The sequence below is a fragment of the Solea solea genome, chromosome 12, assembly GCF_958295425.1.
Source record: "Solea solea chromosome 12, fSolSol10.1, whole genome shotgun sequence".
Taxonomy (NCBI): Eukaryota; Metazoa; Chordata; class Actinopteri; order Pleuronectiformes; family Soleidae; genus Solea; species Solea solea.
Window position 1 is genome coordinate 15,248,991 of NC_081145.1, and position 22,763 is coordinate 15,271,753.

At 41.8% G+C, this 22,763-nt stretch overlaps 1 long non-coding RNA gene across 3 annotated transcripts in view; it reads left to right on the plus strand.

Annotated features, from left to right (window-relative positions):
* LOC131469465 (uncharacterized) overlaps window positions 1-16,462 on the plus strand; it is a 32,576-nt gene extending 16,114 nt beyond the window's left edge. The window contains exons 1-3 of one of the 3 annotated variants that reach the window (XR_009241804.1): window positions 822-2,227; window positions 8,338-8,435; window positions 14,568-16,462. This is a non-coding gene — a long non-coding RNA (uncharacterized LOC131469465). Of the gene's footprint in view, window positions 1-821; window positions 2,228-8,337; window positions 8,436-14,567 lie in introns of those variants that run through there. The other 2 variants (XR_009241805.1, XR_009241806.1) reach the window with 2 other exon arrangements.
* Window positions 16,463-22,763: the final 6,301 nt, after the last annotated feature.

Below are 22,763 nucleotides of genomic sequence, written 5' to 3' on the forward strand. Positions count from 1 at the left end.
TGCCAGAATTGCTTCAAGGGTTCTGCTTCAGCGTTCAGTTTGCTTTGTGACGGTGCGTCGGGGGGCGAGGAAGATGGTCCTGACCATGCCGTCCATTCATAAGCTTATTTTTTTCCTTGTGTGTGTGTGTGTGTGTCAAGTCACTGTGGCATGCTAAAGAGTTAATGCACTCCATGAGTGTGTGCTTCGCTCCCTGTGCTTTGAAGACAAGCGCGAAGAACCCACTGTAGTCAGCGACGAGGTTAATAATTCAACCGGCTCTCAGAAGTGTTGCATATTTCACAGATCCTTCAACCATACCGTCCACTCTGAGGGACCGTCTCTTTTCACTCGCTCTTCTTTTCACTCGTCTATATACTGTATAGTATAGCAGAGGTACTGTATAGTGTGTTCCAGTATGGCGTGTGAGTGTGCGCACTGCGTCTGCGCACATGCGGGGGGGGGAGTGGACTTCTGTGTCATTCTTCCTCCTTCCAGGCCCTCCCACATTTAATGCTCTCCACCCTCCCACTCTCCCTCTCTTACCCTCTGTGTCTCAGTCTCCCACTCGTCTTATGCTCCCTCCCTCTCCCCCGTCTCCAGTGCAAATACAGTTCCTCGCCGTGTTGGACATGTGATGAAAAAGTGACTGGTTCGCGCGCTCCACCGCACCTCCTATTTCATCATCAGTGGAGCTTTTCTCCCCTTCCCCTTCACTCCCGCTGTCTCCTCCCCCCCACACCCACCCCTCTCTCTTCTTTTTCTCTCTGTTTCGGTTGCTCCCTTCTTTCTGCTCCAGCCACACGCAAGAGGGAGACTTAAGCTCTGCATGGGGAAAAAAACAAAAAGTCTGCTGCTATTTCTACAGTCAGGGCCTCCCCACAGCCCGCCCTTCCATAGACGGAGCTTTTTTTTCACTCACTACTAGCTGGATTTTAACCCTCTGCTTCCAACAAGCTGCACAGCAGCTCTGCAGAACCTGGCAACAAGTTGCTCATTAGTTGCCTTTTCTCACTTTTGATGTTGATTTTTGCATCGCTTCTGGATTTTAGTCCTTTTTCTTTTGTACTTCTGCATTTTGGTTTTGTAAAAATGTGCCGCGGTGTTTGTGTTTTGTTTTCCGCGCCGTTGGGTTTCTCGTAGTATTTATTTTGGTTCTCTGATTTTGGAATTCGAAATTTGTGAAGGTGGTGTTTCGCCACGTGATGGGCCTCGTTCCACCTGGAGTGCCCGGGCGCCATTTCTGATGGGTAACCTGCTTGTGGTGGGCTTGTGGTCTGGATGACGGAAGTAGTGCATGCACTGACCAGTATCCGAGCCTGGTTCACGTCTGTGTCTTAAAGAAATATCCTTCATCAGTAACAGCGACTGGGTGTGAAGTATCGTGCCTCCTTCGTCTTACTCTGTGTGTCTCCTTATTTCCTTCCCATATCCTCTCTCTGTCTCTGAGTCACTCACTCACCCTTGTACTCTCACATTTACACCGACTCGCTCTCCTAACGGGCAAAGAGTGGTGTGCTGAGCCGAGTTCTTTCTGGGACAGGTGCCAACTGCAAACAAAAGGCATTTTAAAGAGAGAGGAAAGGTAGCATGCACAAAATCCGAAATTGTTGCGATGAAGTGTCAAAGAATAGCCGCGACTGTTGTGTCTCGACATGAGTGCTTTGTGCTGTTATTCCACGTTTATGTCTTAAATCCAATGTAGTGGCCAGGGCTGTTTTTAAAGCATGGGTTTGAATACTTTGCCACACTTATTCCTGTGAAGGCATTTCATTTGGGAAGAGGGAGGGAGTAATGTGGGAGAGTAGCATATAGAATGCTGAATTATTCATGTGCCCAGCAGAGGCTGTGACTGGACTAGTTGTGCTATTTGCATGCATCAGACATGCTGTTTGTCTGTTGGCTAACATTCCTCATTCAAAGACTTGTTAACTAGCAGACGGGCTAAGCTGGAGCCTTGCAGACAGCCTCATGGCCTCCTATTGTTCCAGGCCTCACCAGGCCTGGACCCAGCTGGTGGCAGACGGGAAAGCACAGACCTGATCTTGGGGTCTGGGACTGTGGCTGGAAGGGGGAGTGAGCCTGGAGCTGAGACTGAGGCTGGGACTCGGGGCTGAAGCTGAAGGGGGCATGAGGCAAGAGGCATGGCTGTGAACGGGACGGTCAGTGGATCTTGTAAGAAGCATCAAACGGGATCTTGCAGCAGGGAGAGCTGCAGAGTTTTTGCCATCTTTGTTCTGAAATATTGGTGAGTAACATCAGCTTTTATACAGTGTGTGTGTGTGTGTGCGCGCTTTTGTGGTTTTCGAGGGAAGTTTGTCCGCGTGTTTACTTTTTAGGCTTTTAGCGTTTAACAAGCATCCTCTACAATTAAACTTTTGATGAACTTGATATTTTTTTTTTTTTTTAAGCAAAGTTTCCTTTTTCCTCAATGTGCAGAATATAAAAAAACCCCTCTATTATGAGAAGCCATAGTTTTCCCAGCTCTCAGTGAACTTAATTCTAATTAACAAAAATGATCAACTGTACTTTGATTTCCGCAGGATTTTTACACTCCATAGTAATCAGTGTATGAGTGGAAGGCCATGGTTGTGGAGGTATTTCAGGTTATGAGGGTGATGCAGTGTGGGATTAGTATGCACTATAGTATATAGAGAGAAATACGTGAGGTGCTGAATATTCTCTAAAGTGGAATTAAATAAGCCTGGTGCATTTCTTTAAGACAAAAAAAAAAGTAAAATCAGTTTGCCTATATGCATCCACATTTCGTGTTCACGTCTTTTCCCCTCCGCGTATGTGTATCTTTCTTCTTTGAATGTGGAACGTCACGAAACGTATTCTTTGCAAAGTAACATTTTGAAGACAAAGTGTCTCGTAAATTAAATTGATGGATATAAAATGCTATTGTTTTCATTCTAAGAACAAACCTGAATGAGACTGATCCCTCTGCAAGTAGCCAAATAGTGAAAGAATAAAGCTTTAGATGTGAAAAAAAATGTACGAATTCAACTCTTTTCTGGAAAATTCTGGTCGTATTAGCAGGTTGTATTAGTGTGTAATAAAGACAACCCTGGGTCTATTCTATTACATATTTTTTATATTATTGCCTGTGATGTATATATAGTACTGTTTTCATATATATATATATATATATATATATATATATATATATATATATATATATATATATATTTTAAGTCATTTATAAATTAGCGCTTTCATCGTGGGCCTGGTTTGTGGCTTGGTTTTCTGGCATGTTAGGCTGCTTATCAGGGCTTCTCCTCTAACTCGTTTGAAGGGTTAAACCAAGCTGATGTTTGGTTTTAGGGAGATTCGTAGATTCATATCTGGGATAGAATATTAGAGCATAATCTCTACTTGAGTAATAGTGGACACAGGATTTTGGCTGGCAGAGAATCACACACTACTCCACCCTTAAGGCCTTTTTGGCAGCGAATGGCAGCGGTCCAGGGAAAAGTTACGTGGTTACGTGTTGAGGGGCAGATGGCAGGGTGGCGAGGCTTTGCAGTCATTTTTATTACACACACACACACACACACACACACACACACACACACACAAACAAGTACATAAACAAATGTGCATAACTGTGTGTATGATTAACGTTTTTTTCTTTAGGTAGAACGTCACATATTGATTCTTTTTCACAGTATGAAGGATGAGTGTTTTATGTCCTTGTTGTTTTTTTTACTTTCAATACATGTTCTTGGCTTCTTGAAATGGTTTTGTATTTTTCTAAAGTTTCCTTTTAATAGATTCCATTTTTTGTCATTTTAGTAATCGAGCCATCATGCTTTAATTTTTAGTAGAGTTTACGGAAAATATACGCTTTATGCAGAACGTTACCAAAGTTACCAAACGTACGAACTTGACCATGGCCTTGAACTTGGCTGTGAATTTCTGGATTTATTTTTTTATTTTTTTTAAATGATGAAATCGTAAAGATTTTAAAGCCTTCGTCTGACAACACAACAACCGAAGAAAATGGGCCACAGTGAAAATACTGTAAATCACACTTTGTGTATAGCTGTGCTTACACACAGTGCTCATAGGAGTTATAATGAATTATGAATGTATATTATAGTACAAGCTTTTAAAATATTTGACATTGCTTTACCTTACCCTGAATGTCCCCTGTTTAATTTGTGTTAGATTTATTTGCTATAAACTGAGCAAAAAGATAGATATTAAATGTTGTAAAGGAAATTATTCGGGTTTTTTTTGTAAGAAATACATAATATTTTTTAAAACGTTTAGATTGTGACATAAATGTACTTGACGGTCATTCTTATTTCCTCCAAGTACGTCTATAATACAGTAAAATACACTAAAGTATAAACAAATTGATAGTATGACATCTTTGTCTATTTAATAGCAGATGCAGAGAAAAGTGTGTGTGTGTGAGTGTGTGTATGTATGTGTGTGCGCACACGTACACCCATGTGTTTGCAATTAAAGAATTGCAAGTAAACAATTATATTATATTGATATTGATTGATATATTATATTGATATCATTTAGTTAACTTTCAGAGCAAAATCCCCAACTCTGTCAATCATCTTAATATCACTGGTTGACTTTTGATGGGTCAGAAACATTTCATGCATATACTGCTTTGTCTGTTGATGTCAAACTACAATTCTCAGAATTTGTTAATATTTAATTTGTGACAACTGTAAAAAAAAAAAATATATATATTTTTTAATTATTTAATTTATTTTTAATTGATTTATTCCAAATAACACTAGATAGGAATTGAGTCTCACTGTGTTTGAGTTAAGTATGTTTAATATTAAAAAATATATATATACATTTCAAACAGAAAATAAACAGATTAAACAGATGGGAACAGCACAGTGTAAGGTTGGAATATTATTACATGGATCTAAATGGAAAACAATGTTCTGATAAATGTCTGCTGCTGTAGATTTGGATTATTGTCGTGTGTGTGTAGTTTGAACGTCTCTGGATCTCAGTGTTTCTACCAGACAGTGTTGAGTATGCGGTTTATATGTGACGTGCCAGGACTTTAGCGTTTTCTTACTAGTGCAACACATAGTGAAAACAAGCCGCTCACCAACACCACCCAGCTTTGAGCCACCACTACACTGCTTCATTTGTTGTGGATAACTTGGTATTTAGGATTGTGTGATTTTGTTTCATTTATGAGCTTGCTGTGATGTTGTGAATTTTCTTCCAATTTCCTCCTAATATGATATCCAGATTGGACTGGGGGAATGAAAGCCAAGTGAGCGCTCGTTGTAAATATATTTTTCTGCCATAATAATGAAGCCTCTTTTTTTTTTTTTCATTTCCCCCACAAAAATGGTCTCAGCTTTGCTGTTTTTTAAGTACAGTAAAACTGAGAAACCCAGGGTAATGAAAATGATAGTATGGCTCAGCCTTCTGGAGGACTGACAGGGTTTTGGGGAGTTGATTGACATACGGTGCTGCCTGTCGTAAAAATGTAAGATGATATTGGTTCATGCATTATGTTTTCCATATATTCAATCTATGGTGAGTAGATGCAGTGTGTATACATTTTACAATGTATGTATGTATGGTGTTTTGAATGAATGAATGAATGAATATTCTGTGGAAGTCAACTCTTAACTAACGTTTTTTTGGTTAACGTTCAAGTGCATAAAATAAATGGGAGGTGCTGGTTGCAAAGACGTTTATATGTAGCTCCACCCATTACCTAGGTTCATTGTTCAGTGAGGACGAGCAGGTCACTGCTTGTAAAGAGCCTTCTTCGTCAGCCACTGCGACATCTGCCTCAAGGTCGTCAGTTGTCAGTCAGTGGAGAAACCTGCTCAAAACTCCTCGAGGGCATATGACAATCCAGTCTGATCAAATCTCTATGGAAGAAACTTGCCAGGCTCCCTCACGGTCATCCTGCGTGCGTGTATCTGCAGAGTCCAGACTGGCTACTACAGGTTGTTGAACACTCACACAGGACCGGCAGTACAGTAAGAAATCTGCAAGGCCTTAAGACGAGGAGGGAGACTTGAACTCTAAAGGCTCCAACGCGCGCATACTTTCAGGGCTGTGTTTGTGCAAACGCCAAACTTGGTGCACAAAACTTTCACAGCTCAATGAGAGAAATAATGACAGGCGCACACATATGCTGATGCGCTCACACGTCAACGCTCGGCGAAGTGCTCGAGCATTCGTCTCGCGCCATACATTGAAGCCATTAGTGCATTACCCCGTTGACGAGTGAGTATTGGAGACCATTTTATTCTCCCTGTGTTAATCAGAATGTCAGCTGGGAGTGTCACATGTAATTTATCCACCAAACCACAGCAACTCCACAGAGGCAGTGAGCACAGTCATAATGACATAATGTTGGACAGGGTGAGAGTTTCAGAGGTGACAGATGATGTTGATTTTCCTCCAGTGTACCTCCCCCTTTTTTCCTCTAAATGGTTGCTTTACATCATGGACCCTTTGAGGTCAAGGTGCTTTTTTTGTGTGCTTTTTTTCCCCTCAAGTTAATTTGCCCATAAACGGGTTTCTTATACACTTAATGCACATTTATTGTCGAAATCTGAGCATTTAAACAGGTTTCTCAAAAAAACAAAAAAAAACACCCGGAATCATAATAATAAAATGCATTGCTTTCTTTCCTCGTAACTGCTCAATGTTAAGATGTCGGTGTGTTTTAGAGAGTGTGTAGTCTGCAGCTTCACATGTGCCTGTCTCTCAGCACACATCGTCAGGACAGATACTTGTTTTATGTACCTGCCAGGCAAAGTGATATTCCAGATCATATTGAGCTGCACCCACTCATCTTTTCTCTTCCAACTCTCATATATTTCTCCAGCTTTTGGCCTCCGCCGTCGCCAAAGGCAATTTGGTCCGAGAAAAACTGCAGAATCTGCAAAATTGTTCTACTTGGAGGCAAAGTTGGAAGTGCTGAGAGGCCTTGCCTGCAACTCCTTCACTATCAAAATACTGTAAAACCTCATTTTACCTCCACTTCATCACTTTCTTACATTCGTCAACCCTGAGCTGAATTAAGTCGTGTTTGTGTAGTGATAAGAATAATTGCACTGGCTTTGACGTGTCTTTGTGTTTTTCACTTCACTGCATACAATCGGCTTTAATGCAATGTTCTGGCGCACTAGTTTCCACTTGATGGTGTAGCAGTCCAGGTTCATGTTATACGTTTATATTTCCCTGGCTTACTTACACTGCAAAGATAGAGTGCCCAGATTTTTAAACTCAAAACTGACACCCTGCCTTACAATGTGCGTGTGTGTGTGTGTGCTCTAATATACTGTTGACTATCCCCTATGCACACACTCGCCCGGACTCTTTTGCGTCATCAACATGTATATACATACAAACAACACTGGCACACAGAGGGCACTGAGTGCATCGCTCGAACATGACTCTCCCTCCACAGGCTGGAGGAGTTTGGTTACTCATAAGCCCATAAACATGTCCTGGCAGCGGGCCAAGGCACCGCACTGTAATTACAAACATTAGAAACAATATAGAACAGACCTATCCCTGGCAAGGTTCTGTGTCCTGCGCTGCAATTAGTGTCCTTGCACAGAATGATCACCCTGTGCTGAGTGGAGGCCTTTAATTGGCAGTGTCCTCCTTGGTTGTAGGCTAGAGGGCAATGCAAACATCTTCCATTGTCTCTGTCGCCCTCTTTATTTTTCTGTAATGTTTAGACGTGACTAACTACCTCCGACGTTTGTCCCCTATACCCCCATGTGGTGGTGGTGGAGGTGTGCGTGAACAACGTGGGCACATAGTATGTGGAGGAGCTGCCTGTGCATACCCTCATGTGTGAATGGGAACATACTGTTCCACATGTGCAGAGACTCTTATTATGCTCACAAGTGTACATGCATATTCGCCACTTCGCCCACGCACGTGACACTGCAGGCTCTCGGTAATACAGTGTGCTAAAATGTGTGCATGTATGCAGTGTGTGGGTGCTAGTGGGCAAGGCCAAGACCACGGCAGAGCTTGTGTGTTGGTGTTGGGTGAGCATGCGGCAGTGAGATTTTGGCTGGTGTACAGGCCAGCAGAGAGGGTGCGGTGTGTTACATGTTCCACTAATGAGTTTCCTTGGCCAGGCAAGACTGTGGGGCGAGCTTATTAGTAAACAGGCTATAGAGAGGAGACCCTATAGCCCTCTGCTGCTGCTGCTGCTGCTGCTGGCTCTCCAACGGATCATTCTCTGTTTCTGGTTCTCTCTGTTGTTGCACTTCTCTTGTCTCCGTCGTTAATTGTCTCTCCCCCTTCGATTCTACAGTTCTCACCCTCTGTCTCCCCCCCCCCCCCCCCCCTGTCTCTCTCTCCCTCTTATAGGCAGTAAAATGGGCTTTGACTTAAGCCACAGGCACAGACATGTTGGTCAACAAGTGGAATCATGGACAGACAGACTGGCGATGGCATCAGCGTTGTGAGTAAGATGAACTACTGCAAATTTGATATGTTTTTTTTATAGAACGACGCATTTAATTCAGTGATTAGATGCTGTGTACGTTACTGCTCTGTCTACATCTATTTTATTCCTCTTCGTGGGAATCTTTTAACATGAGCCTGCATTAGATTAAGTCATAATGGCTGGATATGTGCCTTTATCCCGTTTGAAATGCCTAGTGGTCCCAGTGGCTTGTTAGTGCAGTCGATTAAAAAACACAAAAACAAACATAATCTGTAGAGCATGTGCACAGAAAACACACAGGATATAATCTTAATTGTCCACTAGGAATAGAAATTCTTGATTCTCTGTGCTGGGGCCTGGATCTGCTAGAAAATGGCTTCCACTCTTTGCCTCCCAGCTCTCAGGTCCCCGTCGCCATTTTGTGTATCACTGCCAAAGAAGTCAGGTAGCAGTATGAGGAGGACAGAGTAAAGTGAGAGAGAGAAAAAGGTGGGTGTAACTAGATGGTGGGTTAAAGGGAAATTTGAAATAAGCAGAAAGGGTTTTGTACAATTTGGAGAAGAAGTGGTTCTCAATTAAAAATGATGGAATAAGTCATTTTCAGTTTTTAATGATTTGACTGACAGCCTTCAAACATCTTCTGCCCCACTGGACCCTTCCCAGCTCCTCTTCTCAAAGAGCTGACTTTGGGTGGATGCCATAAACTGTTCTTTTCCAGTGGGGTAAATGTGTTGGCATATCCCACAGCTGCACCACCCCCTTCTACCCTCCACCCTCCACCAGTCGTCCACACCACCCAGACTCCCCAGCCCACTTAGAAATACTGTAGAAATACAACCTGCCTGCTTGTAGTACATTAGTACAGTACGTTCTGCTTATGTACCAATATTTTTTTACTCTATCCTGAAATGGTCACAAGTTTGACTCCACCCCCAAGTCACATAATTATCGAGAGCAGGGGTGTCAAATGTACGGCCCGTGGGCCATTACCGGACCACCAGAGGGTGCAATCCGGCCCGCTGGATGAATTTGTTAAAGATTTCACATTATCATTAGAATTTCATGTTGTTCATAAATTGTTTTGTAAGCAGATACTACATTAAGTGTAAAACAAACGGAACAATTTGGAGTATTTTACTAGTGCGGCCCACTGGAGATGAAATTGTGCTGTATGTGGCCCCGGCACCAAAATCACTTTGAGTTTTTAGCTCATATTAGGCCAAACAACATTTGCGTCAGTATACACCGTCTACGTTTTATGTATATTTGTTGGTGGCAGAGGAAGAGCAGGTTGTTTATACCAATCTGAACCTCAAATTGTGTCTGGCTGTGCTAGCTGTGGGTGAATGTACTGTATGAGTAATGGAGCACAGCTATATATAGATGCACTGTATGAATATATGTGTGTGAATAGGTGAATATGAGTTGTGGTGTAAAGTGCTTTGAGTGGCCATTAAGACTGGAGAAATGCTATATGAATGCACTCCATTTAGCGTTTAATAACAGTACTGTAGTCCGTTTATTGTCAGAGGTGATGCTGTAAAAACTTCTCGACTTCATCGGTGTGTATCTTTGGTGGCACGTCACTCATTTAGATTCTAGGTGCAAAATATAGCAGAGGTCCCTGCAGCAGGAAAACCTGCCCTATTTAGGCTTGTCACAGTCAAGCGCTCATTGCGACAGACAGACAGAGGGACGGACAGTCGTTGGCGTAGCTTACAGCACAGAAAGCACTCTGTCCCCTTTGGCTCCCCACTTCCTCATCTGAGCATGTGTTATAAGTCATATGGGAGAAAGCAGCCTCCATATTGTGTTTGTGAATTATGAATGCTATTGCATGACTGTGGCCTGTTTCTAGAGTATATCTCCGAAACATCTATCCATAGACCAAAACAGGACTACATTCACCCAGACCTTTTTGGAAATGATACCGTGAAGCTGGCCTGCCTGCATTTGTTTATGGTTATATAGAGCAGATGGCCATGCAACAGGGTCATGTATCACATACTCGCTGCCTCGCTGGCACTGCCAAACACATAAATGCTCATAGGCAGCAACGCTGGATTGAAGGTGATTCAAAACCACACAAATATATTCATTATTCTTCAATCAATCACAGAGGGGAAAAGTATTACATTTCTTTATCAACATCTATTACTGAATATTCTACTTTGTCCTGGCAGCCGTTCTGGAACCGTACGAACTTGTGCTAATAGCTGTTGCCAAACCAAGCTTTTCACTGCTAACGGTGGTTAACTGTGCTGTATTTACAGCCTTAGCTTTCAGCTGGAACTGCTAACCACTGTACTCGATCTGACTACAGCCAGCTGTAGCCTGGGGGGTAACAAGTTCTTTAAGGTTACAAACTGTACAGATCCATGTCTGTCTATTCAGGCTCTCTGTCTGTCAGCTGAAGTTCATATCCAGGGAGAAAGGTATTTGTCCCACCCTCTAAATATAGCTGGCGACAGATGCAGTTCATTGGGGCACTACCCAAGTTGAAAGGGGCCCTGCAGGCAGGACAGAGCCGAGCTGGCCACGAAGTCGTGTCAGAACTTCACACTTCCAATAGACAGAGGGCCTACAGATTGCCAGCAGACACATGGCTGTGCATGTTAAACCAACTCCCACTAGCATGTGGAGATGCTTTTTTTTTGTATGAGATGTATATTGAAATAGTGCACTGTAGGTAAAATATCACACATAACATCGAATAACATCATATCCCCAATACACATCATCACCCTGGAACCCTTGAGCTGGTGTAAACTATGTAGTCCAGCTAAAGAAAATCTTGTAAATGCATGACCACAATTTACATTTAAGTATTCTCGTGTCCTTGGATTTCACAGCCTTTGCAACAAGGCTATTAATCTTGTAACCTAAAAGTAGAACCAGTGTGGTGTACGCTGGTTCCAGTGTATAAATTATATCAAGAATGATTTTCCACGTGGTTACAAGATGGGAATCGTTTCTAGCGTGCACAGCGAATTGATATTTCAAAGGTAAAGGCAAGAATACAAATGATATATAAATATACATTGATATAGAAATATCTTGTGAGTAATGTTGAATTAATGTCTTTGTTTTTCACTACCTGCACTGAGCATAAATATGAAAACTGTTTTAATGTGTCCTGTTTCAGGTGTCATGATATTAAGTGCAGATGTCCCAGACACCTGTGAACCATTCAAATAATTGTCATGTACTGTAGACCATTCTACAAGCCCGAGCCCTGCTGTGCATCCCGACTGTGTGTGTGTGTGTGTGTGTGTGTGTGTGTGTACGTTTCTCTATGTGCATTTGACTGTACACTGCGTGAGAGATGAGAAGCAGCTGGCAAGTTTGGGCTGAGTGGTCTGGGCGACCCCTGCTGTGTGCCCTGTCATTACAATGATTGGGGTCGTTTTTTACCTCTAAGGATGGGGCCAGGGGGCCGCACTGAGAACAGCTAATGCTGCCTAATCCAGCCCGCTTCACCTGGCATGTTTATGGCTCTGCTGGGGGGGGGGGCAGGGGGGGCTTGGGGTTCACTGGGTCCGGTACATCTCACAGCCTGACAAGCAGACACACATATTATGCACATAGAAGACGTGTATACACATGTCGATCCGCACGCCACATATGCACAAGTGTGTGCGTTGAGCTCACAGGTCGCTCCGCGCGCGCACACGGCGATGAAATGCATTCAAACAATATTTTATGCATACCCATAAATTAGCTCTTCTTTCAGCCCGTGAAGACACACATGCATAAGGTTTGCGAGCTCAATATCTGCCTCATGCAGAGGTGACAGGGAGGTCAGTCTGTCTGACTGAGCAGAATCCCCCTGTGGCTTGCCCCAGCCATTCCCCCTGGCATGTGTAACTGGACCTGCCCGTGCAGCTTCTCCTCTTCCCCCTCTACTGCCCTCCTCCTCCTCCCGCTGCCTCCCAGTGGCCTGGTATAAATAGATGGGTCATGCCTGCTGTGCTACACTGAGGGGGCCGTGGGTGGGGTGGGGTGGGAGGGGGGGCACAGAAGCCATGCTTCCCTTTTATAAATGCTCCACTGTGTCTGTCTTGATGCCCAGACACCTCTTGTCGCTCTTGTACCTAAGTGCGTGCATCTACCGTACTTATAGCTACACCTACACCACATAACCTGATATAAGCGAAGCAGCCTGTGTACAAACACAAAGACCGATGAGCACATACTTACAAAACTCAACCGTGAGCTCTCATATTATGTTGTAGAGCAAAAAAAACTTGAAGGCTAAAACTAAAATTCCACATTTTATAGATCAATTAATTGTATCAATATAAACCCCGTAAATCACACAGTGGCTCGAAAATCCCCGTAATGCAATTTGGCAAAAGCGTGAGTCCATGATGAGTTCAAAATGTAGACATTTCTGACACATTTATAAAATGAATGGAGTTCACTGTAGGTGTGCAGTAAAAGAGTTTGTGAAATTAGAATTTTATAGCTATTTTCAACATTTTGCCTCAGGATTCATGCCAGGACACACAGAAGGGAGATTTTATCAAACACATAATTGGAAAATAAAATCTAATAAAGAAACCCTGCAACACAGAAATATAGCCAGCATTTCATGATATAATAGCTTGATGTATGAATAGAAATAGAAATAGAAATGTCTCGTTGCTCTTTCTGAAATACCTGCTGCGCTGACTGACCATAGACCACCAGGAGATCGTTTTACAAGGTTGCAGCACTTCAATTAATCCGACCATCACTGCTGTGACTCTTAGCTGTGGTATTGATTGATGGGCTCTGTGGCACTTAGTCTGAAGTGTGACTGAATGCAAGTGTCTTTTGTATGAAAATGCGATGAGGTCTTCATGTACATCCTTTTTCAAAACGGTATTCGTTGGCTCGTATGCATTTGTTTATGTGACTGCGCGCTTGAGTTTGTGTGGCGTTACAAGAAATGAACTGAAGTAAGAAGGTGTTGGCGCCTCGCGCCCTCTGCGCAGTTAATGGAGGTGGAAGTTTCAAGCAGCCTATCGGTTACGAAGGCTATGCTAAGGATGCTTTCAAGTGAAGGCGCACTTGCTGACTTTGCACCCTTTTAAGAAGGCTGAATGTTCACGTGGCCAAGCTTTTAGTAAAGGAGGCGTTATTAGATTGTATTGCGTAACTGTGTAGAGAGAGCCCTAAACAAGTGCGCATAACGCTGTTGTGTGCGAGTGTGAATATTTCCCTCGCAATGGTTGATAGCAGCTGGCTTCAATTGAAAGCAATAGCTTTCTTGGACATGCTCTTTGTTGGTCAGGATCCCAGAGTCATCGGCTATATTAGATTGAAGTATGTCCAGTCAGCAGACTGAGAGGACAGCGTGTGTGACCTTACCTTATGAAGTGTGGGTCCACACCGTCCAGCTTTTTGCAGAGGTGCACAGTGAGAATAGACCGTCACATCAATGCTCCCTCCACACAGAGCAGACAGTTACTCCCACTTTCTCTAATCTGAAGTATGTATAGTAGCAATCTAAAGCTCCTCGTTCTAATTGATGTAATTAAATGTCATTTTCTGGATGTTTTTCTCTCGGTCTGTCTATTCTGTTTTTGCGATTCATCCAACAGAGCTTGAAATCAACTGTTTTCGAGGTTTAATTAAGTCCCTGTATATACAGTTTGCCTCCGTCATTACTGCACGAGTGTGTGTTAGTGCATATTTAAAATCCATTCATGCAGTTCTGTGGTGTAAGTAAGGCAGTGCTGAATAATGCAGAGAGCCTTAGACTCACCACTGAGCAGACACAATGGGGCCGCTCGGCTCGAGACATTGTGCTTTCAAAGTTTTTACAGTAGAGGTGCATGCTGACCGATTACCTTGATGTGACTTCGTTCCATCATCTTGTGACAGTTTAACAGACATGACAGTTTAGGTGCTCTCAAGGAACACAACATGTATGAGCCGCACAGAATCGTGTGCAAGCATGTGCTGTAAAATCCACCTGAAGTGTTTACACAAATAAAATGTTTTCACCAGAGACGTAAAAGACACTCTTACTTAAGAGTCATCCACTGGGGTGTTGGCAGCTGATGCCACAGAAATCCAATCTTAAAGTTGTAGTGCTGAAGCCTTTCTCATTTCCTCTCATGCAGTGGTAACAGATTTTTCTCTCTCTCGTGGGGCTTTTCAGGTGGAGGCTACCTGACATGCTGCTGAAACCATGATGGAGGAAGGAGGTGATAGGCCACTGTGCCTCCCCCTCCTTTGCTGTGTGTTGCTGAGCAGGTGAGAAACATTAACAGAGGCAGCAGCAGCAGCAGCAGCAGCAGCTGCGGCCCTCTGCTCCACACATGTGGGCCAGGATATGAGCTCGCTCAAGCTCGCCCACTCTCAACATTGGTCACAAATGTTAACACTCTTTTCTCTGAAACACAGGAGAAAAAAAAAATCCTGAGAAAGAAAGTGGACACGTGTTATCTGAAATAAAAGCCGTCTTCTTTTATGATTGTATGTCATTGCGTGTATGATGCTCAGTTCCAAAAGGCATCTGGCTGTTGACTCTCTGCTTGTCGCGTGTTTGCATTGTAAATGTTGGCGAAGTGTTTCAAGCCAACATCAAACAAGAGAGAGATTATTACATAGAATCATTACTTGTTATGTGAGATCCCAACCTTCAGGCTGTGTAACAATGCTGTCACATGGTAAAAGGCTCATTTTACCACCATCTTTCAGCATTGATAATACACCGACTTGATGCAGACCAGTATTAAATGTTCAAAAAAAACTATTTTCAGTCAAATCCTCAATTTTAAAGGTCACATTGCCCTTTTGAGTTACATTCTGCGTGTATTTGAATATGCAAATACCTTGGCTATGAAATTTGCTTGGTACATATGCACCTTGCTGAATAATTTGAATTCCTATTCAGCTCAAAGCCATGAACCGGATGACCCAGTCATCACGTTGTCTTCTGAACTCAAAGATTGCTGTCACACCAGTGAGGTGTCCCAGAGGAGAGTGGCATGTGTATTTGTGTTTCTGTGAATCTTAACTACTGTGTCATACTCAGTGAGGTGTGTCAAAGCACATTGCCGGCATGAAGACAGAGACCCAAAAGGAGTTTGTTTTTAAACACTGTCCTTTGGGGTGAGGTAGTAGGTTGTATAGTTTTAGGGTCATACCCTTCCTGTCAGATAACTATACAACTTACTGTCTTTCCTGAAGTGGCTGTAATGTCGTCAGATGCCTTTTTTGGAGCTTTTGGATCGGGAATCATCCCTGGAATGACCCACACTGACTGCTTCAGACCTAATAAAAAATGATGACGGTAGGTTGGTCAGTATTGTTGTAAATAATGTTAATTTCTATCCCATGATTTTCATATTTTGTCCTAAGACGAGATGGTTATTGAATAATGATTCAGGTATAGTCTTTTGCTGGTTCTGTTTGTTTCCGTGCAACAGTCAACTCATATCTTATTAAATCATTTTGTCTGTTTTACCTAATTGTCACTCTTTATGGTGTTATACCTTATTTATTTTATTTCTTGCAGTATTTTTATTGTCTAAATGTATATAGGTGTATTTATCATGCATTTCTTTTATTTTTTTTTTACCATAATAATAGTAACTCTTTACGCTATTCTATTACGACGTAGAATTATACATCCCGACAAAGCTTTATAGCCAGAAGGAGCTCTCTGATGTTCGTACGGGGTGAGGTAGTAGGTTGTGTGGTTTCAGGGTAGTGATTTTGCCCAATCAGGAGATAACTATACAACCTACTGCCTTCCCTGAAGGGCAGCAATACTTCACCAGACAGACAACAGGGAGTGTCAATGTGGCAACATGTACAACAAGTATATATGTTAAAAAACAAACAAAGATTAACAGGACTTACCTGCTTTACGTCAATAAAGTAAAGCAGGTCTGATGTCCAAGTCATTTCTTACCTGGAGTGTAAAACTTAACAGTCAGTCATAGCCCAGCAGACAGAACCAGCAGATAAGGTTTGTTCTCGGTGGAATTTCAGGTTTGATATACATTTCTGCTTTGAGCAAAAATAAAAAAATAAATTGGTAATACATCAGTTTGTCCTTGTTATTTTGTTCTGAGTGTCAATTTGAGAGTGCAAAGTTGGCTCCAACGTATTGTCATTGGGCTGATAATGTTACTTACACTATAGGGCCTTTCAGCTACCAAAAACATGTATTAGCATATTGTCATGAATCCTTCATCACCAACATTATTGTACTTGCACTGTTGGTTCGGAAAATACTGGAATTACATATATGGAAAAGCCCCCCCCCCCCCTTTTCTGGGATCAGCCAGCAGCCCAGACGAGTAATGAAGCCCAAGAGCAGAGCAGATGGAAAGAAGAGCATGGCAGAGTCTCACCTCCTGGGCTACAGCGTGATTCATATGGCAACAGATGATGGTTACAGTACTCTCTTGCTCTCTTGGCCAAGAGTGCACATAAATATATTTGCACACACACACATAGATGTTGAGGTGAATACTAGCCGGTATCAGGCCAACTTGGGCATCACAGATGCCTCACTGTCTAAGACTGCAGCCTGTATCTCATATCAAGGTCACACTTGGGGGGTGGTGTTATTCAAAGCCGGAGCCCTCAGTCACCCCGGTCTCTTCACTCCACAGTCACATATCAGTGATCGACTGATGTCAGAGGTAATTGTTTATTAACAATCATTTATTCTACGCATACAGACACTTATTTAACACTCTCTCAGTTTTACTTTGCTCGCCGTTGTCTCCTTCCCTCACTTTTCTGTTACAATAAGAAAGATAATATGACAGTACATCTGTTGATCAGAACTGTAACACTGCAGCGTGGGAAAAACGCTCAACACTGTACTGTGTCCCGTGTGTCTAGACCGTGTTGGGAGTATTTATATGTGGGCTACACCCACTCTGTAGCTGTCCCCTGCCAGCCACCATATTGAACTGATTTGAGCCTTGGCCTCTGCGATAGCGCAAAGTGAGCTGAATACTAAGCCTAATGAGACAATGGATCTGTGTGCATCCTGTCTCTGGGGTTGCATCTCTAAAGGCTATCCTCCATCCTTCATCTCCCATCTTGCTGCTTCACCCAGAAAAACACGTTGCAAATAGCTTTGACATTCACCCCAGGATATTTGTTTCCCATGTAATGAGGAACTAATGACAAGCTCTGGAGACCCAATCTGAAACATGTGAGTCAGAATTCAATAATACGCTGTTGTTTTATCAACACTTAGTGGACTTTCATAAGAGTAAGACTCTCAGTGGCTCTTATAAGCCTTGTATGATGTAATAGCTGTAAAATGGAATAGTATTATTGATCGAATGTAAGTGGATAGGACTGAAGGCTGTATGCGAGCAGGCCTCTCAAATAGACCAGTGAGTGCATTCACTAAAATGTAAAACACTAATGCCTGCAGTTTCAATACCCAGCTTAATGCCACGATAGGAGCAAGTGAAAAGAAAAGAAAAGAAAAGAAAAGATGCAATTTGATCATCAGTAAAATCATTGGTGAATGTGGGTGCATGGGTTTGTGGCACATATGAGAGCATGTTAAAACCATGCTGCGCTACAGAGAGTCAGAGAAGGCCATTTATAATGAGCTGGAACAAACCAGGCCCTGTGATGGACTGGGGACATGTCCAGGGTGTGACCCTGTCTGTCTTTCGCCCTATGTCAGCTGGGATTGGCACCAGCAGCCCCACAACCCTCATGTGGAGGATAAAGCAGTAGATGATGAATGAATGAATGAAAGAACACAACGATGCCAGGTTTTTTTTCCCCAGCCACAGCAATGACTGAGGCTCCGCCCTCCAGAAACAAAAGTAATAAGTGACATGAAAACTAACAAGGACAGAAGTAAGTATGGACCAAGGCACCGTGACAACAGAAGGAGATTCACTGGTATGAATAATGTGTCATAGTGAATATACTGTGAAGAAGATGGATGTGCTTTTCAATAACAAGATAAAATGACTTGTTTCTTTAACAGTAATAATTAGTCCATGTTCATATTTAGATGTGTCTGCACATGCTGGCTAAACAAGCTATTTTTATAATCAATCAACAGCAGAAATTCAAAACAGTAGGTCCCAGGTCTTTTTCACAGTCATTGCTGTGGAAAAAGTGCCACCTAGTGGATAATCGTGTTACTATTCTTTGTAGTATTTTACCAAATGTCATTCTATTCTGCATCGTTTTACTGTATTTACTACTAGTGACCTACTGATTAATTAATTTTTTTAAATGATAAATCCTGGTTGTGGTTGCGGAAGAGTGAAAAATGTCCTTCACTTTTATCTGAAAAGCCTGGCAATGTCCTCAAATGTCCTGTTCGTTTCAGAAGTACACAATCCAGAACAAACAAAACGTTTTTTTTTTCCACATTATTAATTACGAATTTCAGACGTTTATTTTGTTATATTGAAATATTAAACTAAGCGGTTTTTGGTTCAGGGTAGTTTCTGTAGTATAGTGCTGCACCACTACTGCACGATTTGAGCAGCAGGTGGCAGCAGAGATCTTCGTGCCGTTGGATCTCTGCTGAGGCCCACTTACTGTACTTGAGTGGGTCAGTGCAACACACTTAAATATGATATGAATACTGGACTACAACAGATTTGCATTCACATTGCTTTACATACTCCGAAGTGTATTTGAATCTCACTGTATATAAGTTAAAAAAAATAAAAAAGGATTTCACGATGGGGCCACACGGTCGGTGTAGTGGTCAGGTTTGTGACCCAGACAGAAAAACGGCCTTTCTGCAGAGTTTGCATGTTCTCCCTGTGTGTGTGTGTGTAAGAGGGGGGGTTCCAGTTTCCTCCCACAGTCCAAAAACATGAAATATGGGGCAATCTGTTCAGGGTGTACCCCGCCTATCGCCCTATGTCAGCTGAGATTGGCACAGCACCCCCTGCGACTCTCATGTGGAGGATAAAGTGGTAAAAGATGAATGGATGGATTTCATGATGGAGCAGTGTCCTCCCCTAAACTGTGCTCCTTCTTTCATAATCATAAACCACTTTATCAAGTTTCTGTTTCTTCATAGTCTGTTTTATTACAACAAGGGACAGACATGTTGTCATTTTAATATCTAGATGTGGAAAGCATTCGGAGTTTCACCTTGACTGGGGATCCAGCTGTTGCCCAGACAGAAAGTCTTGACTGTAGCTCATTACTGTGCCTGGTCTCAGGAGCCGTGTTGCAGCAAGCCATAACTTCTAATGTTTCTCCATGTCCTCCTCATATGGAGAAATCACGAGTGGCTGTGGGGACAGTCGGTGCACTGCGTCTGACATCTGTGGGTGAGGGTTCGTTCATGTACTGGAGAGTCTGTTACTTCTTTTATATTCAATATGGAGCTTCTGTGTACCTGATCCTCACAAATCCATTACAAATGCTGCCACTGCAGTGATGGACTGTATTTAATCAAGTCTTGCACATAAACACAATTTTTAGGTGCTTTACTTTACGACTCATTTTGTGCCACTCTACATTTAAACTGCACCAAACATTGTACTTTTTTCCTCCCCTGATTGTATTTGAAATATTGCAGATTGAGGTGATGTGCTTATTAGATATAATTATTTGCCAAACACACATGCACTGAGGGTTAATTATTATTATTATTATTTATGTTAAGTGTTTCTTTAGTCTATTTTTACCCAACTGCACACTAACTGTATCCAACCTCAGCACTATGATGAGACATGTTGCACAAGAAAGTCTAAAAGTTTACTTTCTTTAATTCAGGGATGGTGGTTCAACTGTTCTAATAAACCTGAATCTTTTATTACACAACAACAACAACAACACTTATTATGACCTTTTTTAATCTTGTACCTGGAAAATACTCCATATAAAAAAACTCAAACTAACACTGAAACTAATAAAAACTGAACTAAAACTAAGCATTTACAAAAAAATAAAAACTAGCAAACCAAAACGAACTCAAAATGAATGAAAAATCCGAAACGATTATACACCTTGTCGTGTATCTGATTAATTTGAACAAGTTCCCAAGGCTCAAGGTTCACACGGTCCAGAAGGCTGAGATTGTACTTTGGACTCTTCAAAGCTACAGTTAATGGTTACTTGCAAGTTAAGACTTTAGATGGACCACTTATAAGCCATAGGTATGAATGATACTATTTTGGCATACTGTGAGTATTGTAGCAAGAGATTCGAAGGCATGGGGTATATGAGTCCTCAGTCCTGTGAGTACGTGCAGGTTTGGACAGTTCTGTTGTGGTGCCACAGGCCTTAAAACAGCCAACACTACTTCCAGGCCAAGAGTTAGTGTGACGCCCACACTGCTTTGCCAAAGACATGGCGAGAATGTGATGCGAACTGGATGAAGTAACAAGAGAGCAGAGAGAGAAGCAATTGACACATGGGGTCACACACACACACACACGCACACACACAGTCTGGTTTCCGGGACTTCAGAGGACATTGCATTGACTTACATTCATTTTGTGGAGACTTACTCTGACCTTAATTACTACTGGCCTGATCCTAACTCTTGGCCCTAAACATAACCTAACCCTAACCTTAAAACATGTCTTGTAGTAATGTAGGCCCCATATATGGATGACAAGTTCCCATAAGGTGAACCACACACACACACACACACAAGGCATGAGCTGGGAAAACAGAGCTGTTTCATTATCGAGCATTTTATTGCAAAAGTTTGAGCATAAACTCTCGCAATGATGGTGTGGAATACAATAATCTCTTCAGCTGCAGTGTGATTTCTGCTGCTATTTGAAGTATACATGACATTTTACATTATAACAACATTAAATATATTCTTCTTTTAATTTCATTGAGCTCATAAGTTGTTTTTATATTGAAGGTCTCTGTCTGAAAATAAATGTATAACATTTTTTGCTGTTAACTGTCAGCATATTGAATACATGTGCATTTAAATTTAGTAACTTGTTACATTATCCATTCAGTCTTTATCTGTTTAAAGCATTATTGGCATTACCAGCATTACCCTGTCTCACCGAACAGTATTTATGTTGATTAGATATTTGCATTGAAAGTCCGCTGTGTAAGAATTAGTGACATCTAACGGTGAGGTTGAAGACTGCAACAAGTGACAACAACTGAAGCTAACTACAAATATAAATAGCAACTTTGCTGGTTCCAGAAAGAACTCTGTTTGAATGGAAGTCAACTTCTCACTCAATGTAAAATGTCAGTGAACATTTTCTTGGGGAGTTAATGGTAATCACTAGTGTCAGGTCTTCACCAATAGCCCATGATGTTAATTTAGTTAGTTATGTTCTAATTTAGAAGGAAATAGACAATAAAGCACTGCACATCAGGGGTCTACATAACAAACCAGCGACTCCTCCACTCAACCCTCCATTTATCAATCATCGGGTAACATACCTGAACGGATGTCATTCTTCATGTACGTTGTAAGCTCTTGCTTGAAAATACATGCTCTGACTAGTGGGCTACTGAAGAAACAGTAACCCCACTAACACACAAAGTTCAAAGAATGTTAGCCCATGGTTCTCCTAAGGTTAGGTACAACCTAACCAAAAACTAACATGTAGAGAACGTTCCCTCAGGGTTAGGTAGGAGCCTCACGTTCCCATAATGTTGAGGGGAGCAAAAACTGAAACGTTCTCCTGTGTTTTTTTTCCACACAACGTTTCCGTTTGGTTGTATTTTGGGTATATATATTTATCAACTAAAAGAGAACGTTCTGGGAACGTTGTCCCGAGGTTTGTATGTTTGTATTTCAGCCAGCTTCATACTGTATTTTTTTTTTATTTAGATACCAATATAAAAGGTTTGCAGTTGCTAGATTCATCTTAAAGTTAAAATGTAAGGTTATTGTAAGAGCCATTTGTGTTGTTGTTGTTTTTAGAACCTCCACTTAGCAGTTAGGCAAAGGTGATATACATCAGGTTATGGCACGTGCATGATGGTTTATTATATTATATTTTGACTAAATAACGGTTTTGAGTTTGATTTGAAATGTTGATTTGAGTTTGAAATTGGAAGTTTACCGAATGGAAGGAATAACACTACAGTTACAGCTTACTTTATTTTTACACAGACATTTTTTCATATGAACCACAGAGGAATATATTTATACCCCACTTCCTCATTTTGATTTATTTAAGGTTGTCTTACTTTCCTTAAAATCAGGCTGATTCTAAAAAAAACCCACAAAAAATAAATAGTTTTATTGACACCATACACTTATACAGAGAGTCTTCATTGTAGTATATCAACCCTATTGTCCTATCGTCCTATTGTCTTCACCACTATGAGTTTGAATCTTCGTGCACATTTAGTGGACACTGCCTCATCTGTCACCATTGTTAGGGGGCGT